Below are 18060 nucleotides of genomic sequence, written 5' to 3' on the forward strand. Positions count from 1 at the left end.
AGACAGCTGCCTCCAACTGAAGGCCCCAACACCAATTAACTAAACATAGAAATACAAATGACTAGACAGAACATAGAAATAAACTAACATAGAACAATAACCAAAACCCTGTAGTAATAAATCAAATACCCCTCTCTACATGGACACATACACACAACCACCATGAACCACATAAAACAAATACCTCCTGCCACGTCCTGACCAAACTAAACACTAACAAATAACACCTTTACAGGTCAGAACGTGACAGACTGGAAAGTTTGTCAGGATAAAAGTATATAGGAAAGGAGCAAAGCCCAGGTAAAAAGATAGAGGCGGGTTTTCCTCTGTCTTCTGATAACCTAACCCTGGAATAGAGTTGTATTTCTTTAGCGGGACAATAATTGCACAAAATCTAATTCTAAAGAAACACCTGAATACCTTTCCAAGAGTTGTTGAGTGTTTCTGTTCGCTCCAGTCCCTGTCCTAAATTAAATTTGCTTGAAAATCAGAGACAAGGTTTGAATGTTGCTGTCTATCAAAGATTTCCAACCAAATTTACTGAGCTTGGTAGAATATTATTCAAAATTATTCACATCTTTAATGACTGCAAATGGTGCTTTAACCAAGTATTAATTAACTCTGGGGTGTGAAAACATAGTCAATCAAAACATGTTCTTTTTTATTTTTTCTTAATTTGGATTATTATTTTTTTAAATCTTCCACTTTGAAAATGTAGAGTAGGTTGTGTAGATTGGGATGGGAAAATTCCAATGTATTCCTTTTTAGATAGAATTTTAAGGCATCTAAATGTAAAGACCATTCACTAGTTACTGTATATCTGCTGCACTCCAAATTAATATGTGGGTTTGAGTTCAGTGCAGTTTCTCTCCTGAATTCATTACATTCTACTTATTTTTTGCGATAGTTTTCATCAAGAAAAATAGACAAACTATGCTGCATTACACTTCAATAATAATACAAATACTTCTGATCACTTATGGTTTGAGTACAATTGAAAGTGAAAATGAAGTACATTTTGTTTGACATTTTCTGCTGTCAATTTGGCTCTGATCCCAAATCTGTGACTTTGTCACTCCGAAATATGTTACAAGAAAAGAAAACTTATGGTTTCTTCATTTCAGCTAAATTGAAAGTGAAAATGAGAGGGGCACTCTCACATGGGCTTAGGGGTCACGTGTAGCTGACTAGGAAGTGTCAGCACAGGTGAGAGGAGATTGAGTCTGATGGTAGGAACAGTATACAAACACTCTAACACTTACAGATGCATTTCTTAACGTTGCATGACAATTATGTTTTATAACTACAATAAAGGGGGACATCATCAAGTCAAAAATCTAGATCTGGAAAGCCAATTTTTTTATTACTTTTATTACCTTTATTTAACCAGGTAGGCTAGTTGAGAACATGTTCTCATTTACAACTGCGACCTGGCCAAGATAAAACACAGCAGTCGACACATACAGCAACACAGAGTTACACGTGGAATAAACAAACATAGTCAATAATACAGTAGAAAAAGAAAAGTCTATATACAGTGAGTGCAAATGAGGCAAGATAAGGGCGGTAAGGAGCAAGATAAATAAATAAATAAATACAGTATGGGGATGAGGTAGTTGGATAGGCTGTTTACAGATGGGCTATGTACAGGTGCAGTGATCTGTGAGCTTCTCTGACAGCTGGTGCTTAAAGCTAATGAGGGAGATATGAGTCTTCAGCTTCAGTTATTTTTGCAGTTCTTTCCAGTCATTGGCAGCAGAGAACTGGAAGGGAAGGTGGCCAAAGGAGGAATTGGCTTTAGGGGTGGCCAGTGAGATATACCTGCTGGAGCGCGTGCTACAGGTGGGTGCTGCTATGGTGACCAGTGAGTTGAGATAAGGCGGGGCTTTACCTAGCAGAGACTTGTAGATGACCTGGAGCCAGTGGGTTTTGGCGACGAGTATGAAGCGAGGGCCAGCCGACGAGAGCATACAGGTAGCAGTTGTGGGTAGTATATGGGGCTTTGGTGAAAAATGGATGGCACTGTGATAAACTGCATCCAATTTGTTGAGTAGAGTGTTGGAGGCTATTTTGTAAATGACATCGTCGAAGTCGAGGATTGATAGGATGGTCAGTTTTACGAGGGTGTATTTCGCAACATGAGTGAAGGATGCTTTGTTGAGAAATAGGAAGCCGATTCTAGATTCATTTTGGCAGAAAGCGTAAATTCTTGTTACTCTAACTGCACTGTCCAATTTACAGTAGCTATTACAGTGAAATAATACCATGCTATTGTTTGAGGAGAGTGCACAGTTATGAACTTAAATGTTTTAATAAACCAATTAGGCACATTTGGGCAGTCTTGATACAACATTTTGAACAGAAATGCAATGGATCAGTCTAAAACTTTGCACATACACTGCTGCCATCTAGTGACCAACATCTAAATTGTGCCTTGGCTGGAATAATACATTATGGTATTTCTCTTGCATTTCAAAGATGATCGTTTCTTTGTATTATCTTTTACCAGATCTAATGTGTTATAGTCTCCTACATTCATTTCATTCATTTGAAATGGTATCAAGAATATGCATATCCTTGCTTCAGATCCTGAGCTACATGCAGCTAGATTTGGGTATGTCATTTTAGGCAAAAATTGAAAATAAGGGGTGGATCCTTAAGAGGTTTTAAGATTTTCTGGGCTAACAATAAGAAATAGTACATAAAAAAACTAAATACTGCAAAGTTTCCTAAGGACTAGAAGCGAGGCGGCCTTATGTCGACGCCATCTTGCAAATCGGCACCATTTTGCCCCTTTCAAATCCTCGTCATTCACATGAAGAAAAGACAGAAATACGGGGGCAGAGATCAGGGCACCTTGTGAGAATTTGTCAGCAAGTGAGTAACCTACCTTTATCATCCATTCTATTGGCCAATATACAATGACTGTAACTGGATGATCTCCATTCAAGTCTATCATGCTAATGGAACATTAAAAACGGTAATATCTTATGTTTCACAGAGTTGTGGCTGAATGACGACACAGATAACGTACATTTGGCTGGGTTTTCCGTGCATCGGCAGGACAGAACAGCTACGTCTGTTAAGATGAGGGGTGGGGGTGTGTGTCTATTTGTCAATAACAAGCAGCTGGTGTGCGATGTCTAATATTAAGGATGTCTTGAGGTTTGCTCGCCTGAGGTAGAGTACCTCACGATATGCTGTAGACCACACTATCAACTATCTATATATTTTTGGAAGCCTTCTATTTACCACCACAAACCGATGCTGGCACTAAGACCGCACTCAACGAGCTGTGTAACGGCATGAGCAAAGAAGAAAATAAATCCAGAAGTGGCGCTTCTAGTAGCCGGGGACTTTAATGCAATGAAATTGAAATCCATTTTACCTCATTTCTACTAGCATGTCACATGCAACTAGAGGGGAAAAAACTCTAGACCACCTTTAATCTACACACAGAGACGCAAAGCTCTCCCTCGCCCTCCATTTGGCAAATCTGACCACAATTCTATCCTGCTGATTCCTGTTTACAAGCAAAAACTAAAGCAGGAAGTACCAGTGACTTGCTCAATACGGAAGTGGTCAGATAATGCGAATGCTACGCTACCAGATTGTTTTGCTAGCAAAGACTGGAATATGTTCCAGGATTTATCCGTTGGCATTTAGGAGTATACCACCTCAGTCACCGGCTTCATCAATAAGTGCATCAATGAAGTCGTCCCCACAGTGAGTGTACATACATATCCCAACCAAAAGCCATGGATTACATGCAACATCCGCACTGCGCTAAAGGATAGAGCTGTCGCTTTCAAAGAGCGGGACACTAATCCGGACGCTTATAAGAAATCCCGCTATGCCCTCAGATGAACTATCAAACAGGCAAAGCGTCAATACAGGACCGAGATTGAATCCTACTACACCGGCTCCGATGTACGTACTACAAAGGGAAACTCAGCCATGAGTTGCACAATGACGCCAGCCTACCAGACGAGCCAAATTACTTTTATGCTTGCTTCGAGGCAAGCAACACTGAAGCATGGGTGAGAGCATCAGCTGTTCTGGACGACTGTGTGATCACGCTCTCCGTAGCCGATTTGAGCAAGACCTTTCAACAGATCAACATTCAAGGCCGCAGGGCCAGACAGATTACTAGGATGTGTACTTAGAGCATGCGTGGACCAAGTGGCAAGTGTCTTCAATTACATTTTCAACCTCTCCCTGACCAAGTCTGTAATACCTACATGTTTCAATCAGACCACCATAGTCCCTGTGCCCAATAAAGCGAAGGTAACCTGCTTAAATGACTACTGCCTTGTAGCACTAACGTTGGTAGCCATGAAGTGCTTTGAAAGGCTGGTCATGGCTCACATCAACACCATCATCCTGGATACCCTAGACCCACTCCAATTCACATACCACCCCAACAGATCCACAGATGACTTGATCTCAATCGCACTCCCCACTGCCCTTTCCCACCTGGATAAAAGGAACACCTATGTGAGAATGCTGTTCATTGACTACAGCTCAGCGTTCAACACCATAGTGCCCTCAAAGCTCATCACTAAGCTAAGGACCCTGGAACTAAACACATTCCTCTGCAACTGGATCCTGGATGTCCTGACAGGCCGCCCCCAGGTGGACAGGGTATGCAACAACACATCTGACATGCTGATCCTTAACACAGTGCCCCTCAGGGGAGCGTGCTCAGTCCCCTCCTTTACTCCCTGTTCACCCATGACTCAAACACCATCATTCAATTTGCTGACGACACAACAGTGGTAGGCCTGATCATCGACAACAATGAGACAGTTTATAGGTAGGAGGTCAGAGACCTGGCAGTGTGGTCTCAGGACAACAACCTCTCTCTCAACGTGAGCAAGACAAAGGAGCAGATCATGGACTACAGGAAAAGGAGGGCCGAACATGCCCCTATTCACATCGGCCTTGGCTGTAGTGGAGCGGGTCCAGAGTTTCAAGTTCCTTGGTGTTCACATCACCAACAAACTATCATGGGGCAAACACACCAAGACAGTCATGAAGAGGGCACGACAACACCTATTCCCCCTTAGGAGACTGAAAGGATTTGTCATGGGTCCCCAGATCCTCAAAATGTTCTACTGCAGCACCATCAAGCATCCTGACTGGTTGCATCTCTGCCTGGTATGGCAACTGCTCGACATCCGACCGTAAGGCGCTACAGAGGGTAGTGCATATGACCCAGTACATCACTGGGGCCAAGCTTCCTGCCATCCAGGACTTATATACTAGGTGGTGTCAGAGGAAGGCCCAACAAAATTGTCAAAGTCTCCAGTCATCCAATTCATAGACCGTTCTCTCTCTGCTACCGCATGGCAAGCTCCTTAACAGCTTCTACTGCCAAGCCAAAAGACTGCTGAACAATTAATCAAATGTCCACCAGAACTATTTACATTGACACCCCTTTGTTTTTACACTGCTGCTACTCACTGTTTATTATCTATGCAGTCACTTTACCCTTACCTAGATGTACAAATTACCTCAACTAACCTACACCCCCACGCATTGACTCGGTAACGGTACCCCCTGTATATAGCCTCATTATTGTTATTTTGTGTTACTTTTTATTTAATTTTTTTCTTTAGTTAACTGCATTAACTGCATTGTTGGTTAAGTGCTTGTAAGTAATTATTTCATAGATTCATAGTAATTATTTCATTATTTCAAGTAATTATCTTCATAGGAAGATGGAAAGAACAAAGGTGTCCTGTTCCAGCTACACCCTGTCACACTGCTCAACATGTGAGGCCATTCTAAAGCAGCAACCAGAAGCACCCTCCCCCATAATCGAAAAACATTCCCTTTAAGTGAGATTTTTTTTTTTAACCATTCCTCTCCCTTACTGAACGGTTTGTCCTGTCTGAACTAGTTTTATTTGTCTTGCCTGTTGCATTTGGTGTAAATGACGTAAATGTAAATTACGTAAATGTGTATTTGATTTGATGTTCAGTGGGTGCTTTGCATCATACTAAAGACACCACCACTCTATACTAGTTTATCCTATATAGTCAGGTCTTGGCCAGTCTCCTCAGAATATACCCCAGCTGAAGAGACACATTTTACCATTATTGCTTGTCAAAGTATAGGCCACTAAACACAGGCAAGACATGTCAGCAGAAAGTTGAACTTCAGGTAGTACTGGACCATCAAGAACAGTAAATGAAGAAGTCAGGACAAGTACAGAGGGGAACAATGAGACACTGTGCTCCAAAAACACAAATGTTCAAGCATATTCATTCCATTCCATGACTGTTCCATTCCATTCCACATTCCAACTGTCGTGGAATGGAATGAACATGCTTGAATATTTGTGTTTTTGGAGTACAGTGTCTCATTGTTCCCCTCTGTACTTGTCCTGACAGTTAAGTTCATGTTTTAAGTATCCCTATATTTCTGTTATTAGGGTGCTATCACTCTGTTATTAGTGTGCCTGCGCAGGAGTCTCGTTGTTGATGAACCTGGCCTGTGTGCAATGGCAACCATGTATTGTGCTAATACGGTTGAGTAAACGTTGTTAAACTGGAACCTTGTTGTTGTGTCATTTTGAATTAACATTGGTAGCAGAGGATGGCTAATCACTACAATGTGCCACCTCGCTTCGACGAGAAGAGGTCGTATGAAAGTTGGAAAAATTTACTTGAAATCTGGACACGGGTTACTAATCTGGACAAGAAAAAGCAAGCACTTGCGGTGATATTATCGCTCGAAGGAAGAGCAAGAGATAAAGCACTGGAAATATCCATTGAGGATTTGAGAAAGGATGATGGTATGGGAACTTTGATTAGAGCATTGGATTCTGTGTTTCTTAAAGAAGAGAAAGACAGTGCCTACGAGGCATATTCAAACTTTGACAGTGCTACTAGAGGCATTTCAGTTGCAATGATGGACTACATAATTGATTTAGAACAAAGGTACAATAGGATGCGCAAGTACGAGATGGTTCTCCCGGATGCAGTGTTAGCTTTCAAGTTGCTAGATACTGCTTGTCTGAATGGTAGGGAGAAACAGTTGGCTTTGCAGGGAACAGAGATGTCAAGGGACATTCACATCCGACTTCTGCCTGAAGCTAAGAGCGAAGGAACACTGTGGAAACAAAAAAAGTGTGTATATGGCCTGGCAGATACATCACTCTACTGGTACAACAAAGTAAAAGCAACAATGCTGAGTACAGGTGGAAAAATGTCACAAGTGGATCCTGCAGTCTTCTATTGGCTTGATCAAGACTGTAATATGACTGTAATGTGACTGGAGTACTTGCCTGTCATGTTGATGAGTTCATCTGGGGTGGCTCACAGACCTTTGCTACTACTGTGATTCCACACCGCAAAACTGGTTTCCAGGTCGTCCACAAAGGAGCAGCTTGCTGACTGTCTGACAAAAAAGGTAGCATCCGGTCTTATGCTCCTAAAGGCACTCAGTAATGGAAAGTGGCAGCTTAATAGAAATAAAAACTTGGTCACACAACCCATTTGTAATGGGTAACTTAAATAATACTTTGGACATTTAATTATGTTGTTGATGATATATTTGTCTTTAAGAAAAGTGAGAGATTGTTAAGTTCATGTTTGAAGTATCCCTATATTTCTGTTATTACGGTGCTATCACTCTGTTATTAGTGTGCCTGCGCAGGAATCTCGTTCTTGATGAACCTGGCCAATGGCAACAATGTATTGTGCTAATACGGTTGAGTAAATGTTGTTAAACTGGAACCTTGTCGTTGTGTCGTTTTCAATTAATATTGACCTTTTCCGTTACGGTTCTTGATGGCCCAATACTACCTGAAGTTCAACTTTCTGCTACCATGTCTTGCCTGTGTTCTATACTATGGTGGTCTATACTATGACAAATAATAAGGGTAACATTTCACGCTACAACTGAGGAGCTTTAACTTCTCTTAGAGACTGACTATGTCCCTTATAGGACAAGTAACACATAACATAGGTCTTACTGTGTGACTCCCTGTACCCACCCAAGAGAAGGAACACAACAAGCACTCTGCTGAGTCTCTATTTAATTTTGGGGCCTCACCACCTCTTTCAAATGAAGTCGCTCTGGAAGAAACGAGAGCCATTGCTGAAAAGCAAACAACACCATCTCCCAACGTGTAACTCATATCTCCTATATGAAAACAGGAATTAAATATAATAAAAATCAAACATGTATAACAATGCTATAACGTGTCAGAAGTCCAGTTCAGATTGTGACACAGAGAGAAGAAAGCCTCTGCTAAAGGGATCCAAAAGAGTTGTTTTGGTCCAGGATGACATTTAATTGGATCTTTATCGATAGACTGTGACATTAAAATATTTTAAAATGACAAGAGGAAGGTAAAAAAAAGTTTCACTTTCTATATTGCTCTTGAACATTCTTTTCTATATTCTACTAATGAATAGACTGCTCACAGGTTTACATTAGGCTCATATTTGTGTGATTACAAGATACCTTGTAAACATAAGACAATAACCAACAAGATTCTAATTAATAATTACAATCATCATGTTAATTACAATGATAACGCAACAGCGGCCACAGCGTGTGCCAGCTTTCGTTCCAGTTTAGCTCTAACACACCTGATTCAACTAATCACAGTCTGCAATTTAGACCACTAATATGATTCAGGGGAGATAGTGCTGGGTTGGAACATACGCATGCAGGCAGCCTCACAGGATAGGAGTTGCTCACCCCTGATATAAATGTCTCTGTTTAGTAGAGAATATTCCAATACTCTCTCAGCTGGTTGGTTTGAACAACCAAGCTAATGTTCTCATTCATCCTCTACAGTTCAGTCCTGAGCAGCCTGTGAGATCAGAGACTGTGGGCTATGTGAAGAAGCCGTCCCTTAAAGACAAGGTCCACTGTGTCGTCTTTGTGGTGGATGCTTCTAAAGTGTCCAGCTACACCAAAGGCCTGGGCACCACCTTCCAACAGCTCCGAGAACACATCAGTGACCTGGGTGAGCAATACAGGAAGCTTTTTCGCAATGGCAGTAATGGTTGTAGGAACTGTGGTCAATTCTGTCAGTTGCCAGTGTGTGAAACAAATGTGCTTTGTAGGTGTGCATCAAGTCGCACTTGATGTGGTGTGTCAGGAAACCGCCCGTGACATCAACCAGGTGTACAACAGTCGGATCGTTCAGCAGACGGTACTCTCAATAATACCCCTTATTGACATGTTAGTCAGCTATTGGAACATCAGCTATAGGAACATCAGCTATTGGAACATCAGCTATTGGAACATCAGCTATTGGAACATCAGCTATTGGAACATCAGCTATTGGAACATCAGCTATAGGAACATCAGCTATAGGAACATCAGCTATTGGAACATCAGCTATTGGAACATCAGCTATTGGAACATCAGCTATTGGAACATCAGCTATAGGAACATCAGCTATTGGAACATCTCACATTTAACCACCCTTTTTAATTTTTTATTTGTTTCACCTTTATATAACCAGGTAGGCCAGTTGAGAACAAGTTCTCATTTACAACTGCGACCTGGCCAAGATAAAGCAAAGCAGTGTGACATTCAACAACAACACAGAGTTACACATGGGATAAACAAAAGTACAGTCAATAACACAATAGAAACATCTATATACATTGTGTGCAAACGGAGTAAGGAGGTAAGGCAATAAATAGGCATATAGTAGCGAAGTAATTACAATTTAGCAAATTAACACTGAAGTGATAGATGTGCAGATGATGATGTGCAAGTAGAAAAACTGGTGTGCAAAAAAGTAAATAAATACAATATGGGGATGAAGTAGTTAGCTGGATGGCCTATTTACAGATGGGCTGTGTACAGCTGCAGCGATCGGTAAGCTGCTCAGATAACTGATGCTTAAAGTTAGTGAGGGAGATGTAAGTCTCCAACTGAAGCGATTTTTGCAATTCGTTCCAGTCATTGGCAGCAGAGAACTGGAAGGAAAGGCAGCCAAATGAGGTGTTGGCTTTAGGGATGACCAGTGAGATATACCTGCTGGAGCGCGTGCTACGGGTGGGTGCTGCTATGGTGACCAGTGAGCTGAGATAAGGCAGAGCTTTACCTAGCAAAGATTTTTAGATGACCTGGAGCCAGTGAGTCTGGCAACGAATATGTAGCGAGGGCCAGCCGACGAGAGCATACAGGTCGCAGTGGTGGGTAGTATATGGGGCTTTGGTGACAAAACGGATGGCACTGTGATAGACTGCATCCAGTTTGCTGAGTAGAGTGTTGGAGGCTATTTTGTAAATGACATCGCCGAAGTCGAGGATAGTCAGTTTTACGACGGTATGTTTGGCAGCATGAGGGAAGGAGGCTTTGTTGCGAAATAGGAAGCCGATTCTAGATTTAATTTTGGATTGGAGATGCTTAATATGAGTCTGGAAGGAGAGTTTACAGTCTAGCCAGACAGCTAGGTATTTGTAGTTGTCCACATATTCTAAGTCAGAACCGTCCAGAATAGTGATGCTAGTCGGGGGGGTGGGTGCAGGCAGCGATCGGTTGAAGAGCATGCATTTAGTTTTACTATCGTTTAAGGGCAGTTGGAGGCCATGGAAGGAGTGTTGTATGGCATTGAAGCTCATTTGGAGGTTTGTTAACACAGTGTCCAAAGAAGGGCCAGATGTATACAGAATGGTGTCGTCTGCGTAGAGGTGGATCAAGGAATCACCCGCAGCAAGAGCGACATCATTGATAAATACAGAGAAAAGAGTCGGCCGAAGAATTGAACCCTGTGGTACCCCCATAGAGACTGTCAGTGGTCCGGACAACAGGCCCTCTGATTTGACACACTGAACTCTATCTGAGAAGTAGTTGGTGAACCAGGCGAGGCAGTCATTTGAGAAACCAAGGCTGTTGAACCTGCCGATAAGAATACGGTGATTGACAGATTCAAAAGTCTTGGCCAGGTCAATGAAGACGGCTGCACAGTGCTGTCTTTTATCGATGGCGGTTATGATATCGTTTAGCACCTTGAGCGTGGCTGAGATGCACCCGTGACCAGCTCGGAAACCAGACTGCACAGAGGAGAAGGTACGGTGGGATTCGAAATGGTCAGTGATTTGTTTGTTAACTTGGCTTTCGGAGACTTTAGACAGGCAGGGCAGGATGGATATACAGTTGATGTCGGAAGTTTACATACACTTAGGTTGGAGTCATTAAAACTCGTTTTTCAAACACTCCACAAATTTCTTGTTAACAAACTGTGGTTTTGGCAAGTCGGTTAGGACATCTACTTTGTCCTTGACACAAGTAATTTTTTCAAACAATTGTTTACAGACAGATTATTTCACTTGTAATTCACAGCATCACAATTCCAGTGGGTCAGAAGTTTACATACACTAAGTTGACTGTGCCATTTAAACAGCTTGGAAAATTCCAGAAATGGCTTTAGAAGCTTCTAATAGGCTAATTGACATCATTTGAGTCAATTGGAGGTGTACCTGTGGATGTATTTCAAGGCCTACCTTCAAACTCAGTGCCTGAAGGTAGGCCCGTCTCCTAGAGATGAATGTACTTTGGTGCGAAAAGTGCAAATCAATCCCAGAACAACAGCAAAGGACCTTGTGAAGATGCTGAAGGAAACAGGTACAAAATGATCTATATCCACAGTAAAACCAGTCCTATATCGACATAACTGAAAGGCCGCTCAAAACCAACATAAAAAAGACTACGGTTTGCAACTGCACATGGGGACAAAGATCGTACTTTTTGGAGAAATGTCCTCTGGTCTGATTAAATAAAAATAGAACTGTTTGGCCATCATGACCATCGTTATGTTTGGAGGAAAAAGGGGGAGCCTTGCAAGCCGAAGAACACCATCCCAACCGTGAAGCACAGGGGTGGCAGTATTATGTTGTGGGGGTGCTTTGCTGCAGGAGGGACTGGTGCACTTAACAAAATAGATGGTATCATGAGGTAGGAAAATTATGTGGATATATTGAAGCAACATCTCAAGACATCAGTCAGGAAGTTAAACTTGGTCGCAAATGGGTCTTCCAAATGGAAAATGACCCCAAGCATACTCCCAAAGTTGTTGCAAAATGGCTTAAGGACAACAAAGTCAAGGTATTGGAGTGGCCATCACAAAGCCCTGACCTCAATCCCATAGAAAATGTGTGGGCAGAACTGAAAAAGTGTGTGCAAGGAGGCCTACAGACCTGACTCAGTTACACAAGCTCTGTCAGGAGGAATGGGCCAAAATTCACCCAACTTACTGTGGGAAGCTTGTGGAAGGCTACCCGAAACATTTGACCCAAGTTAAACAATTTAAAGGCAATGCTACCAAATACTAATTGAGTGTATGTAAACTTCTGACCCACTGGGAATGTGATGAAAGACAGAAAAGCTGAATTAAATAATTCGCTCTACTATTATTCTGACATTTCACTTTCTTAAAATAAAGTGGTGATCCTAACTGACCTAAGACAGGGAATTTTTACAAGGATTAAATGTCGGGAATTGTGAAAACTGAGTTTAAATGTATTTGGCTAAGGTGTATGTAAACGTCAGACTTCAACTGTATATACTGTAGGTACAAAGGTGACCGTCCAGTTGTTAGTTTAGCACAGGTGAGGGAGACATTCAATGGGGGCAGGGCCAATAAATTATTGGATGAACAAGGATTGGGGAGGGGGGGCTCTTCCTTTCTATGGTGGCCCACAAGGCCTTTGTGGAGGTAAACGAGGAGGACATCACTGGCATGGTGACCCTAGAAATCCTATTAAATCAGTATTATAACTCCTATTTCTATGATAGTGACGTTCTGTATGATCCAAGACGAACACTTAATGGCAGACCACCCTCTATAGACACAAGACCAACTTCATCCTGTTCCTCGGCAGGTGTTCCTCTCCTCTGTAGAATAAGTGTAGGTCATGGTTCCCCCATACACTCTGTTATTATTTGGATTTAATAGTGTTATTATCCTTATCTGTAAAAAATAAGCCTACAATCCTACTAAAACATTTTTGTGTGATTTCACAATAAGATGACATTATTTATATTTTGGTAGAGTGATATAAACTTTACTGGCATGGAAAAATATGATTTGTTTTCAACTTTTAGGAATGCACACTTGATAGAATGTACAGTTAGTTTAGCAAACATTACGAACAGCTTCCTAATATTTTGTCTCCAGAGTGGCGCAGCGGTCTAAGGCACTGCATCTCAGTGCAAGAGGCGTCACTACAGTCCCTGCTTCGATCCAGGCCTTATCACATCTGGCCGTGATTGGTCCCATAGGGTGGCACACAATTTGCCCAGCGTTGTCCGGGTTTGGCCGGGGTAGGCAGTCGTTGTAAATAAGAATTTGTTCTTAACTGACTTGCCTAGTTAAATAAAGGTTAAATAGAATTGAAATTACAATAAATTGAGTTGCACTGGCATCTGAAATTTCAAAAATTTTCGGGGCATAGACTCTACAAGGTGTCGAAAGCGTTCCACATGGATGCTTGCCATTATTGACTCCAATACTTTCCATAGTTGTGTCAAGCTGGCTGGATGTCCTTTGGGTGGTGGACCATTCTTGATACGCACGGAAACTGTTAAGTGTGAAAAATCCAGCAGCGTTGCAGTTCTTGACCCAAACCGGTGCGCCTGGCACATGCTACCATACCCTGTTCAAAGGCACTTAAATCTTTTGTCTTGCCCATTCCCCCTTCTGAATGACACAACCACAATCCATTTCTCAAGCCTTAAAAATCCTTCTGTATCCTCCCCTTAATCTACACTGATTGACGTGGATTTAACAAGTGACATCAATAAGGGATCATAGCTTTCACCTGGATTCACCTGGTCAGTCTGTTGTGGAAAGAGAAGGTGTTCTTAATGTTTTATTCACTCAGTGTGCAGAGTAATACAGTATATAGGAAACTATTCCATCAAACAAGAACACTATATAATGTAACAGGGCATCATCTGGCAAATTCCATATAGCATCATTTCACTTGAAGTACATCTTTCACAATACATGAAAATCATTGTACATTTTCTTTTTTCTAATCAATGCATTATGTTGTCAGATGAGTCCCAATATGTTCATCTCTGTTTATATCAGATTAATTTGCTGATGGTGAGGCCCAGTAGCAGAGGGACAAGGCTCAGTGTGATGGACCAGGCTGTGTTAAGGGCTGTCTTACAGGTAAAATTCACAGTGGTGATGTCACTCATGGTCTTCCCTAAGGGCAGCAGTTGATCAATAGCGTTGCACACGGTGGAAGTTGTACAGCCCTGGAGATTCACCGTGGTAGAATTGGTAGAGCCAGGTATTGCTGTCAAAGAGAAAAACATTTAGTTATTCTCGTAAAAAAACTAAAATCTCTTAATTCTTTTGTATCAACAATAATAGCTGCTTTGTATGAACAGCAGAAGATTATCTAGAGATTAACAAATGAGACCCGATTCAGGAAACCAGGCATATGTCGCAAGTCACGACTTCACAGGAGAGCTGTTTGAAGTAAAAAAATTGTTTTTTTTAATCAAAATGTGTTTTATGAACTTTCATGTGCCTTAATTAATATCAAACTTGTATGCCATCTGTAAATACAAATAAAATTGTTAAATTACGAGCCTAGTTGGTTTAGCCACAGAAAAAGGTAGCAACCTTCCCGCTAGCCATGATGTTGCTGAGATAATGAGTGGGCTGGACATGCCGAGAGATGAGTTTAGATTGGTCTGCCATATAACACGCGTCTGTCTATTGGAGCTGGTAAGTATATCTAGGTAATCGTGTGAAACGCATAATTACAAAAAAATGTGTTGTGTAGTAAAACTGCATAAACCTAATGTCAAGTTAAAGTGTACTGTTAGCTAGCTAACATCAGCTGGCTGGCTCGCTAGCTAACATTATGTGTATGCTCTCCACTTTCTGGAGGACCAAGTTTTGAAATCAGTGGAATTCGAGTATGATAGCTAAGGAGATGGAGAAAACACCAGTCTGGATTACATCATCAAACTAAGCTAAGGGCAACCATGAATGGCATCAGACAGGAGACCCATCCAACCATGATGTAAACTGGTAAGATAGTCTAGCTAGCTACATTTTCAGATATTATATGTTTCTAATTTTGACAGAAAGTGGTTTCATTTCAAGTGTACTGTTAGATAGCTAACATTAGCTGGCTGGGTCGCTAGATAAGGTTGTGTATGATCTTATTCGTCGTATCTCAGACACATTTGCTTGACTAGTTATAGCCATAGACCCTGGTTGGTTAGCTACCTGCAGATTCATGCAGGGTAGTAACATCATGAGTTGTGATTATGGTCCATTGTTTAGCTAGCTAGCTACATGTCTTAAAACCTGTTAGGGCTAGGGGGCAGTATTGACACGGCTGGATAAAAAACATACCCGAATTAATCTGGTTACCACTCCTACCCAGTAACTAGAATATGCATATACTTATTACATATGGATAGAAAACACCCTAAATTTTCTAAAACTGTTTGAATGGTGTCTGTGAGTATAACAGAACTCAAATGGCAGAGCAAAACCTGAGAGATTCCTTTACAGGAAGTGGCCTGTCTGACCATTTGTTGAACTTCTTTTCCATCTCTATCATTTACTAAGGATCTCTGCTCTAACGTGACACTTCCCACGTCGTCCATAGGCGCTCAGAGCCCGGGAAAAAACAGAATGTCGTCATTCCAGCCCCAGGCTGAAACACATTATCGCCTTTCTCAAGTGGCCGATCAAGGGACACTGGCTTATGCGCGTGACCCCGACCGCCCCCGCCTTTGGGATTTTTTCCTCTGTTTGCCGAAAAGGAGATTCCCTGTCGGAATATTATCGCTTTTCTACGAGAAAAATGTCGTAAAAATTGATTTTAAACAGTGGTTGACATGCTTCGAAGTACGGTATTGGAATACTTAGAATTTTATTGTCACGAATTGCGCCATGCGCGTGACACTTCTTTACTATTTCGGATAGTGTCTGGAACGCACGAACAAAACGCCGCTATTCGGATATAACGATGGATTATTTTGGACCAAACCAACATTTGTTATTGAAGTAGCAGTCCTGGGTGTGTATTCTGACGAAGACAACAAAAGGTAATGAAACTTTTATAATAGTAAATATGATTATGGTGAGTGCTAAACTTGCCGGGTGTCTAAATAGCGAGCCCGTGATGCCTGGGCTATGTACTTAGAATATTGCAAAATGTGCTTTCACCAAAAAGCTATTTTAAAATCGGACATATCGAGTGCATAGAGGAGGTCTGTATCTATAATTCTTAAAATAATTGTTATGCTTTTTGTGAACGTTTATCGTGAGTAATTTAGTAAAATTTTAGCGAATTCCCCGGAAGTTTGCGGGGGGTATGCTAGTTCTGAACGTCACATGCTAATGTAAAAAGCTGGTTTTTTATATAAATATGAACTTGATTGAACAAAACATGCATGTATTGTATAACATAATGTCCTAGGGTTGTCATCTGATGAAGATCATCAAAGGTGAGTGCTGCATTTAGCTGTCTTCTGGGTTTTGGTGACATTATATGCTGGCTTGAAAAATGGGTGTCTGATTATTTCTGGCTTGGTACTCTGCTGACATAATCTAATGTTTTGCTTTCGTTGTAAAGCCTTTTTGAAATCGGACAGTGTGGTTAGATTAACGAGAGTCTTGTCTTTAAATGGCTGTAAAATAGTCATATGTTTGAGAAATTGAAGTAATAGGATTTTTAAGGTTTTGAAAATCGCGCCACAGGATAGCAGTGGCTGTTACGTAGGTGGGACGAATTCGTCCCGCCTAGCCTAGAGAGGTTTTAACAAAAGACTCCACTCTAATTTTGACAAAGTATTTTCATTTCAAGTTAGTGTACTGTTAGCTAGCTAGCTAACGTTAGCTGGCTGGCTCATTACGTCATGAGTTGGGATTCATGGTTTACCTAGCTAGCTATCTAGCTACATTTCTTAACAAAAGCCTATCGTGTTAGTGTGTCGGAGTGCAGAATAAATTATGCATTTTTGTACGCTCAACACCCGTTGAATATGTCCGGTGTCAGTACACGTCAGCAACAAAGTGTCATTCAATTGTTGCCAGCAGCACTGTTACAGTCACCAATGCTCTGGGTAACATGAAAGCTGTCTAACCAGCTCTGCTAGGGGGAGTAAAATGGTCACAGTGGGGTGTTCTCTTATTATGTGTCTTGAAGTAGCTAGCCAATGTTAGCCAGTTAGCTTGGGTGCTTGACTGCCGTTGTGAGGTCAGAGCTTTCGGAACAACCCTACTTATTGGCCAGAACATCCAATGCACTAAACACTCTGAATTTACGAACGGACAATCTGACAGCACAGTTGCAGTCACCAACGCTCTGGATACCATACTGTAACGGCCTAACCAGCTCTGCTAGGGCGATTAATGTTGAGTGAGCTGTTCTCTCTCTTAGATGTCTTCAAGTAGCTGGCAAGTTAGTACTGAACGCACGGATCAACCCTTAAAGAGATTGGTGGGGCTAAGGCTTAAGAGGGTGTGAATAATGCTGAATGGGTGTAGACAAAGGGCTCTCCAATAGTAGTACCAAAACATTGAAAGACGGTTTTCTCAAAAGTGATCCACTTTCAAAGCAGCATGACTTTCCCATTGTTTCCTCAAATGCAGTGTATGATATACCATTTTGTAGCTATGAGTCTCAACTTTTATCCAATGTAAAAAACTGAAATTCAAATGTTGCTACATAAGACCGAATCCAGGTGGTGAGTCACAAATGTGATGAGGTTTTGTATCATGAAAACAACAAAGACAACTCACCACTGGCACTAAAGCACTGGTCCTCCACTCCCAGGCAGGCCACAGTCCTGTCACATACCGTGTCTTGGAAGCTGCTGCAGGAGGGACACTGTTCGTCCGTTAGCCAGCGAACTGGGGTCATTTACACTCAGTGGTCATTTATAACTAGCTACAGTAGCTAAATAACTCTTGTTCAGATTTCATTGATAATACAATGGAAACACATTCAGAAACCATTTTGTGTGGTTCTCCTTAGCTCTCATTTGTCCTTGTTCTGATAGTGGAATTGAGGCAATGAGACAGTACAGTGTAAC

The sequence above is a fragment of the Salmo salar genome, chromosome 16 (assembly GCF_965601325.2).
Source record: "Salmo salar chromosome 16, fSalSal1, whole genome shotgun sequence".
Classification (NCBI taxonomy): Eukaryota; Metazoa; Chordata; class Actinopteri; order Salmoniformes; family Salmonidae; genus Salmo; species Salmo salar.